Source organism: Arachis hypogaea, chromosome 15, assembly GCF_003086295.3.
Source record: "Arachis hypogaea cultivar Tifrunner chromosome 15, arahy.Tifrunner.gnm2.J5K5, whole genome shotgun sequence".
NCBI lineage: Eukaryota > Viridiplantae > Streptophyta > Magnoliopsida > Fabales > Fabaceae > Arachis > Arachis hypogaea.
This window is the reverse complement of record NC_092050.1, coordinates 88,731,175-88,741,523: the sequence shown is the minus strand read 5'-3', so window position 1 is coordinate 88,741,523 and position 10,349 is coordinate 88,731,175. Positions and strand designations below refer to the sequence as shown.

Genomic DNA, 10,349 nt, shown 5'->3' with positions numbered 1-10,349 from the left:
TTCAAAAATCACTAACTCATTTTCAAAAATAATTTTCGAAAATTCCCCCCTCTCTCTCATCCTATTCTATTTATTCATTCATTAACTAACATTACTTCCTCACATCATCACCAAATTCGAATCCCCTACTCTATCTGTGTTCGAATTTCTTCTTCTTTTCTTCTACTAACAATAAGGATCCTCTTTACTGTGACATAGAGGATTCCTCTTCTTTTCTTTTGTTCTCCTCTTTCTTATGAGCAGGGACAGAGAAAAAGGCATTCTTGTTGAAGCTGATCCAGAACCTGAAAGGACTCTGAAGAGAAAATTAAGAGAAGCTAAATTACAACAATCCAGAGACAACTTGATTGAAAATTTCGAACAAGTAAAGGAGATGGCAGCCGAACCCAACAACAATGCAAGGAGAATGCTTGGTGACTTTACTGCACCTAATTCCAATTTACATGGAAGAAGCATCTCCATTCCTGCCATTGGAGCAAACAATTTTGAGCTTAAACCTCAATTAGTTTCTCTAATGCAGCAGAACTGCAAGTTTCATGGACTTCCATCTGAAGATCCTTTTCAGTTCTTAACTGAATTCTTGCAGATATGTGATACTGTTAAGACTAATGGAATAGATCCTGAAGTCTACAGGCTCATGCTTTTCCCTTTTGCTGTAAGAGACAGAGCTAGATTATGGTTGGATTCTCAACCTAAAGACAGCCTGAACTCTTGGGATAAGCTGGTCACGGCTTTCTTAGCCAAGTACTTTCCTCCTCAAAAGCTGAGCAAGCTTAGAGCTGATGTTCAAACCTTCAGACAGAAAGAAGGTGAATCTCTCTATGAAGCTTGGGAAAGATACAAACAGTTGACCAAAAAGTGTCCTTCTGACATGCTTTCAGAATGGACCATCCTGGATATATTCTATGATGGTTTATCTGAGCTATCAAAGATGTCACTGGACACTTCTGCAGGTGGATCCATTCACCTAAAGAAAACGCCTGCAGAAGCTCAAGAACTCATTGACATGGTTGCTAATAACCAGTTCATGTACACTTCTGAAAGGAATCCTATGAGTAATGGGACGCCTATGAAGAAGGGAGTTCTTGAAGTTGATACTCTGAATGCCATATTGGCTCAGAATAAAATATTGACTCAGCAAGTCAATATGATTTCTCAGAGTCTGCATGGAATGCAAGCTGCATCCAACAGTACTCAAGAGACATCTTCTGAAGAAGAAGCCTATGATCCTGAGAACCCTGCAATAGCAGAGGTAAATTATTTAGGTGAACCTTATGGAAACACCTATAACTCAACATGGAGAAATCATCCAAATTTCTCATGGAAGGATCAAAAGCCCCAACAAGGCTTTAATAATGGAGGAAGAAACAGGTTTAGCAATAGCAAGCCTTTTCCATCATCAACTCAGCAACAGACAGAGAACTCTGAACAAAATGCTTCTAATTTAGCAAATCTAGTCTCTAATCTATCTAAGGCCACTATAAGTTTCATGAATGAAACAAGGTCTTCCATTAGAAATCTGGAAGCACAAGTGGGCCAGCTGAGTAAAAGGATCACTGAAATCCCTCCTAGTACTCTCCCAAGCAATACAGAAGAGAACCCAAAAGGAGAGTGCAAGGCCATTGACATAAGTGCCCTGGCCGAACCTGTGAGGAGAGGAGAGGACGTGAATCCCAAGGAGGAAGACCTCCTGGAACGTCCAGTGACCAATAAGGAGCTTCCCTCTGAGGAACCAAAGGACTCTGAGGCTCATCTAGAGACCATAGAGATCCCATTGAACCTCCTTATGCCCTTCATGAGCTCTGATGAGTATTCCTCTTCTGAAGAGAATGAGGATGTCACTGAAGAGCAAACTGCCAAGTTTCTTGGTGCAATCATGAAGCTGAATGCCAAATTATTTGGCATTGATGCTTGGGAAGTTGAACCTCCCTTGTTCATCAATGAACTAAGTGATCTGGATCAACTGACATTGCCTCAGAAGAGACAGGATCCTGGAAAGTTCATAATCCCTTGTACCATAGGCACCATGATCTTTAAGGCTCTGTGTGACCTTGGTTCAGGGATAAACCTCATGCCCCTCTCTGTAATAGAGAAACTGGGAATCTATGGGGTGCAAGCTGCTAAAATCTCACTAGAGATGGCAGACAGCTCAAGAAAACAGGCTTATGGACAAGTAGAAGATGTATTAGTAAAGGTTGAGGGCCTTTACATACCTACTGATTTCATAGTCCTGGATACTGGAAAGGAAGAGGATGAATCCATCATCCTAGGAAGACCTTTCCTGGCCACAGCAAGAGCTGTGATTGATGTTGACAGAGGTGAAATAGTCCTTCAATGGAATGAGAACCCCCTTGTATTCAAAACTCAAGGATCTCCCTCTGCAACCATGGGGAGGAAGCAGAAAAAGCTTCTCTCCAAGCAGAGTCAACCAGAGCCCCCACAGTCAAACTCTAAGTTTGGTGTTGGGAGGCCACAACCAAACTCTAAGTTTGGTGTTGAACCCCCATATCCAAACTCTAAGTTTGGTGTTGGAGAGTCTCAACAAAGCTCTGCAAATCTGTGAGGCTCCATGAGGGCCCACTGTCAAGCTATTAACATTAAAGAAGCGCTTGTTGGGAGGCAACCCAATGTTTATCTAATTCTTATTTTTATTGTTTTTCATGTTTTCTTAGGTTCATGATCATGTGGAGTCACAAAATAAATATAAAAATTGAAAACGGAATCAAAAACAGCAGAAGAAAAATCACACCCTGGAGGAGCATCTGTCTGGCGTTCAAACGCCAGAACAGAGCATAGTTCTGGCGCTGAACGCCCAGAATGGGAGCATCCTGGCGCTGAACGCCCAGAACAAGCATGGTTCTGGCGTTCAACGCCAGAAATGGCAGCAAATGGGCGTTGAACGCCCAAAATGGGCACCAACCTGGCGCTGAACGCCCAGAGTTGTGTGCAAGGGCATTTTGCATGCCTAAATTGGTGCAGGGATGTAAATGCCTTGACACCTCAAGATCTGTGGACCTCACAGGATCACCTCAGGATCTGTGGACCCCACAGGATCCCCACCTACCTCATCATCTCTCTTCCCATTCATGATCATCCCTTCTACTTTCCAATTACCACTCACATCCATACACCCACTACCTTCAAAATTCAACATCTCTCTCCCACCCAATCCCACCCATATGGCCGAACACACACTCCCATCCATCTCCTCCATATCTTCTTCTTATTCTTCAGTCTTTCTTCTTTTGCTCGAGGGCGAGCAACATTCTAAGTTTGGTGTGGTAAAAAGCATAGCTTTTTTGTTTTTTTTTTTCCATAACCATTGATGGCACCTAAGGCCAGAAAAGCCTCTAGAAAGAAGAAAAGGGAAGACAAAAGCTTCCATCAAGGGTCTATAGCTCAGTGGTAGAACATTTGACTGCAAATCAAGAGATCCCTGAGATACCTCAGGGGATACATCTTCTTCCACACAATTATTGGAAGCAACTAAGGGTGGAACATCAAGAGCACTCCATCATCCTTCATAAAATCAGAGAAGATCTAAAAGCAATGAAGGAGGAGCAGCAAAGACAAGGAAGAGACATAGAAGAGCTCAAGGACATCACCAAGGTGGACTCATTCCTTGTTCTTACTTTCTCTGTTTTTTCGTTTTCTATGTGCTTATCTGTGTTTGTGTCTTCATTACATGATCATTAGTAGTTAGTAACTTTGTCTTAAAGATATAAATGTCCTATGAATCCATCACCTCTCTTAAATAAAAACTGTTTTAATTTAAAAGAACAAGAAGTACATGAGTTTCAAATTTATCCTTGAACTTAGTTTAATTATATTGATGTGGTGACAATGCTTCTTGTTTTCTGAATGTATGCTTGAACAGTGCATATGTCTTTTGAAGTTGTTGTTTAAGAATGTTAAATATGTTGGCTCTTGAAAGAATGATGACTAGGAGACATGTTATTTGATAATCTGAAAAATCATAAAAATGATTCTTGAAGCAAGAAAAAGCAGCAAAGAACAAAGCTTGCAGAAAAAAAATAGGCGAAAAAAAAATATAGAAAGAAAAAGAAAAAGCAAGCAGAAAAAGCCAAAAGCTCTTAAAACCAAGAGGCAAGAGCAAAAAGCCAATAACCCTTAAAACCAAAAGGCAAGGGCAAATAAAAAGGATCCCAAGGCTTTGAGCATCAGTGGATAGGAGGGCCTAAAGGAATAAAATCCTGGTCTAAGCGGCTAAACCAAGTTGTCCCTAACCATGTGCTTGTGGCGTGAAGGTATCAAGTGAAAACTTGAGACTGAGCGGTTAAAGTCAAGGTCCAAAGCAAAAAAAAAAGAGTGTGCTTAAGAACCCTGGACACCTCTAATTGGGGACCTTAGCAAAGCTGAGTCACAATCTGAAAAGGTTCACCCAATTATGTGTCTGTGGCATTTATGTATCCGGTGGTAATACTGGAAAACAAAGTGCTTAGGGCCACGGCCAAGACTCATAAAATAGCTGTATTCAAGAATCATCATACTGAACTAGGAGAGTCAATAACACTATCTGAAATCTGAGTTCCTATAGATGCCAATCATTCTGAACCTCAATGGATAAAGTGAGATGCCAAAACTATTCAAGAGGCAAAAAGCTATAAGTCCCGCTCATATGATTGAAGCTCTGTTTCATTGATAGTTTGGAATTTATAGTATATTCTATTCTTTTTATCCTATTTTGATTTTTAGTTGCTTGGGGACAAGCAACAATTTAAGTTTGGTGTTGTGATGAGCGGATAATTTATACGCTTTTTGGCGTTGTTTTTAGTATATTTTTAGTAGGATCTACTTACTTTTAGGGATGTTTTTAATAGATTTTGTGTTAAATTCACATTTCTGGACTTTACTATGAGTTTGTGTGTTTTTCTGTGATTTCAGGTATTTTCTGGTTGAAATTGAGGGACTTGAGCAGAAATCAGATTCAGAGGTTGAAAAAGGACTGCTGATGTTGTTGGATTCTGACCTCCCTGCACTCAAAGTGGATTTTCTGGAGCTACAGAACTTGAAATGGCGCGCTTCCAATTGCGTTGGAAAGTAGACATCCAGGGCTTTCCAGAAATATATAATATTCCATACTTTGGCCAAGAATTGACGACGTAAACTGGCGTTCAACGCCAGCTTTCAACCCAAATCTGGCGTCCAGCGCCAGAAAAGGATCCAAAACCAGAGTTGAACGCCCAAACTGGCACAGAAACTGGCGTTCAACTCCACAATTGGCCTCTGCACGTGCAACACTCAAGCCCAAGCCCAAGCACACACCAAGTGGGCCCCGGAAGTGGATTTATGCATCAATTACTTACTCATGTAAACCCTAGTGACTAGTTTATTATAAATAGGACCTTTTACTACTGTATTAGGCATCTTTGGATTACCTTATGATCCTCTGATCACGTTTTAGGGGGCTGGCCATCTCGGGCATGCCTGGACCTTCACTTATGTATTTTTAACGGTAGAGTTTCTACACTCCATAGATTAAGGTGTGGAGCTCTGCTGTTCCTCAAAGATTAATGCAAGTACTACTGTTTTCTATTCAATTCATCTTATTTCGCTTCTAAGATATCCATTCGCACCCAAGAACGTGATGAAGGTGATGATTATGTGTGACGCTCATCACCATCTCCCCTATGAACGCGTGCCTGACAAACACTTCTGTTCTACATGAATTAAGCTAGAATGAATATCTCTTAGATCTTCTAACAGGAATCTTCGTGGCGTAAGCTAGAATGATGGCGGCATTCAAGAGAATCCGGAAGGTCTAAACCTTGTCTGTGGTATTCTGAGTAGGACTCAATGATTGAATGACTGTGACGAGCTTCAAACTCGCGAGTGCTGGGCGTTAGTGACAGACGCAAAAGGAGGGTGAATCCTATTCCAGCATGATCGAGAACCGACAGATGAATAGCCGTGCCGTGACAGGGTGCGTGAGCATATGATTCACTGAGAGGAGGGGATGTAGCCACTGACAACGGTGATGCCCTTGCATAAAGCCAGCCATGGAAAGGAGTAAGACTGATTGGATGAAGATAGCAGGAAAGCAGAGGTTCAGAGGAACGAAAAGCATCTCCATTCGCTTATCTGAAATTCCTACCAATGAATTACATAAGTATCTCTATCCCTATTTTATTATATAATATTCGAAAACAACATTATCACTTTATATCTGCCTGACTGAGATTTACAAGGTGACCATAGCTTGCTTCATACCAACAATCTCCGTGGGATTCGACCCTTACTCACGTAAGGTATTACTTGGACGACCCAGTGCACTTGCTGGTTAGTTGTATCGAAGTTGTGACAATTATGAATTAAGATCAGAGCACCAGGCATGCGTTCTCTTCCATGTATGGCAAGTTGAACGCCAACCTCACATTCTCCGGACTAAAATCTAAGTATTTCCCCCGAACCATTGTAACATAGTTCTTTAGATCCGGGTTCTTACTTTGATCATGGTTCTTGGTGATCCATGCATTGGCATAGAACACTTGAACCATTAGGATGCCGACTTGTTGGATGGGATTTGTTAGAACTTCCCAACCTCTTCTTTGAATTTCATGTCAGATCTCCGGATACTCATTTCTTTTGAGTAAAAAAGGGACCTCAGGGATCACCTTCTTCTTGGCCACAACATCATAGAAGTGGTCTTGATGGGCTTTGGAGATGAACCTTTCCATCTCCCATGACTCGGATGTGGAAGCTTTTATCTTCCCTTTCCCTCTCATAGAGGATTCTCCGGTCTTAGATGCCATCAATGGTAATGGAAAAACAAAAAAGCTATGCTTTTACCACACCAAACTTAGAATATTGCTCGCCCTCGAGCAATAAACAAAAGAATAGAAGAAGAAGAAGAAGAAATATGGAGAGGGAGAGGGAGATGAGGTTTCGGCCAAGAGGAGTGTAGAGGGGTGTGTTGTGTGAATTTGATGAAGAATGGAGGGCTTTATATAGGGAAGGGAGGGGGGGTTAAGGTTCGGCCATATGGGTGGGTTTGGGTGGGAAATTGGTTTTGAATTTTGAAGGTAGGTGGAGTTTATGAGGTAGGTTTATGGGAAAGAGTGGATGGATGTGAGTGGTGAAGAGGTGATGGGGAAGAGAGTTTGAGGTGATTGGTGAAGGGTTTTTGGGGAAGAGTGTTTATGGGGTTGTGTGAAAGAGAGTGGTGAGAAGAGGTGAGTGGAGGTAGGTGGGGATCCTGTGGGGTCCACAGATCCTGAGTGGATCCTGTGGGGTCCACAGATCCTGAGGTGTTCAAGGAATTACATCCCTGCACCCATTAGGCATGTAAAAATGCCTTTGTACCCAACTCTGGGCGTTCAACGCCAGGTTGGTGGCCATTTTGGGCGTTCAACGCCCATCTGTGTGCCATTTTTGGCGTTGAACGCCAGAACCATGCCTGTTCTGGCGTTCAGCGCCCAGAAGCTGCCCATTTTGGGCGTTCCACGCCAGAACCATGCTCTGTTCTGGCGCTGAACGCCAGACAGATGCTCCTCCAGGGTGTGATTTTTCTTCTGCTGTTTTTTATTACGTTTTCAATTTTTCTATTTATTTTGTGACTCCACATGATCATGAACCTAAGAAAACATGAAAAACAATAAAAATAAGAATTAGATAAACATTGGGTTGCCTCCCAACAAGCGCTTCTTTAATGTCAATAGCTTGACATTGGGCTCTCATGGAGCCTCACAGATGTGCAGAGCATTGTTGAAACTCTCCAACACCAAACTTAGAGTTTGGATATGGGAGTTCAACACCAAACTTAGAGTTTGGTTGTGGCCTCCCAACACCAAACTTAGAGTTTGACTGTGGGGGCTCTGGTTGACTCTGCTTTGAGAGAAGCTTTTCAAGCTTCCTCTCCATGGTTGCAGAGGGAGATCCTTGAGTTTTGAATACAAGGGAGTTCTCATTCCATTGAATGACTATTTCACCTCTGTCAACATCAATCACAGCTCTTGCTGTGGCCAGGAAAGGTCTTCCTAGGATGATGGATTCATCCTCTTCCTTTCCAGTATCCAGGACTATGAAATCAGCAGGGATGTAAAGGCCCTCAACCTTTACTAAAATGTCCTCTACTTGTCCATAAGCCTGTCTTCTTGAGCTGTCTGCCATCTCTAGTGAGATTTTAGCAGCTTGCACCCCATAGATTCCCAGTTTCTCTATTACAGAGAGAGGCATGAGGTTTATTCCTGAACCAAGATCACACAGAGCCTTAAAGATCATGGTGCCTATGGTACAGGGTATTATGAACTTTCCAGGATCCTGTCTCTTCTGAGGCAATGTCAGTTGATCCAGATCACTTAGTTCATTGATGAACAAGGGAGGTTCAACTTCCCAAGCATCAATGCCAAACAATTTGGCATTCAGCTTCATGATTGCACCAAGAAACTTGGCAGTTTGCTCTTCAGTGACATCCTCATTCTCTTCAGAAGAGGAATACTCATCAGAGCTCATGAAGGGCATAAGGAGGTTCAATGGAATCTCTATGGTCTCTAGATGAGCCTCAGAGTCCTTTGGTTCCCCAAAGGGAAGCTCCTTATTGATCACTGGACGTCCCAGGAGGTCCTCCTCCTTGGGATTCACGTCCTCTCCTCTCCTCTCAGGTTCGGCCATGGCGCTTATGTCAATGGCCTTGCACTCTCCTTTTGGGTTCTCTTCTGTATTGCTTGGGAGAGTACTAGGAGGGATTTCAGTGATCCTTTTACTCAGCTGGCCCACTTGTGCTTCCAGATTTCTAATGGAAGACCTTGTTTCATTCATGAAACTTACAGTGGCCTTAGATAGATCAGAGACTAGATTTGCTAAATTAGAAGCATTTTGTTCAGAGTTCTCTGTCTGTTGCTGAGTTGATGATGGAAAAGGCTTGCTATTGCTAAACCTGTTTCTTCCACCATTATTAAAGCCTTGTTGAGGCTTTTGATCCTTCCATGAGAAATTTGGATGATTTCTCCATGTTGAGTTATAGGTGTTTCCATAAGGTTCACCTAAGTAATTTACCTCTGCTATTGCAGGGTTCTCAGGATCATAGGCTTCTTCTTCAGAAGATGCCTCTTGAGTACTGTTGTATGCAGCTTGCATTCCATGCAGACTCTGAGAAATCATATTGACTTGCTGAGTCAATATTTTATTCTGAGCCAATATGGCATTCAGAGTATCAACCTCAAGAACTCCGTTCTTCATAGGCGTCCCATTGCTCACAGGATTCCTTTCAGAAGTGTACATGAACTGGTTATTAGCAACCATGTCAATGAGTTCTTGAGCTTCTGCATGCGTTTTCTTTAGGTGAATGGATCCACCTGCAGAAGTATCCAATGACATCTTAGATAACTCAGACAGACCATCATAGAATATATCCAGGATGGTCCATTCTGAAAGCATGTCAGAAGGACACTTTTTGGTCAACTGTTTGTATCTTTCCCAAGCTTCATAGAGAGATTCACCTTCTTTCTGCCTGAAGGTTTGAACATCAGCTCTAAGCTTGCTCAGCTTTTGAGGAGGAAAGTACTTGGCTAAGAAAGCCGTGACCAGCTTATCCCAAGAGTTCAGGCTGTCTTTAGGTTGAGAATCCAACCATAATCTAGCTCTGTCTCTTACAGCAAAAGGGAAAAGCATGAGCCTGTAGACTTCAGGATCTATTCCATTAGTCTTAACAGTATCACATATCTGCAAGAATTCAGTTAAGAACTGAAAAGGATCTTTAGACGGAAGTCCATGAAACTTGCAGTTCTGCTGCATCAGAGAAACTAATTGAGGTTTCAGCTCAAAGTTGTTTGCTCCAATGGCAGGAATGGAGATGCTTCTTCCATGTAAATTGGAATTAGGTGCAGTAAAGTCACCAAGAATCTTCCTTACATTATTATTATTTTCGGCTGCCATCTCCTCTGCCTGTTCGAAAATTTCTGAAAGGTTATCTCTGGATTGTTGTATTTTAGCTTCTCTTAATTTTCTCTTCAGAGTCCTTTCAGGTTCTGGATCTGCTTCCACAAGAATGTTCTTATCCTTGCTCCTGCTCATATGACAAAGAAGAAGGCACAGAAAAATAATAATAATAATAGAGATCCTTTATACCATAGTACAGGGATCCCTGTGTGAGTGGAAGAAGAGGGGGAGACAAAGAATGTAATATAATGGAAGAAATACAACTGTAAGGATGGAAGAGAGGTGAAATGAGATGTTAGGATATGAATGAATAAATAGAATGAGATGGGGGAGGGATAATTTTCGAAAATTATTTTGAAAAAGAGTTAGTGATTTTCGAAAATGGTTTTTGAAAAATGTTGGTAATTTTCGAAAATTTTTGAAATCAAAAATAGAAAATAAAAATAATTAGT

At 41.8% G+C, this 10,349-nt stretch overlaps 1 non-coding gene across 1 annotated transcript; it reads right to left on the bottom strand.

The window, feature by feature from the left end:
- Window positions 1-769: 769 nt before the first annotated feature.
- On the bottom strand, window positions 770-877 carry LOC112753436 (small nucleolar RNA R71). The gene has a single exon (XR_003177824.1). It is a non-coding gene; the product is annotated as a small nucleolar RNA R71 (small nucleolar RNA).
- Window positions 878-10,349: the final 9,472 nt, after the last annotated feature.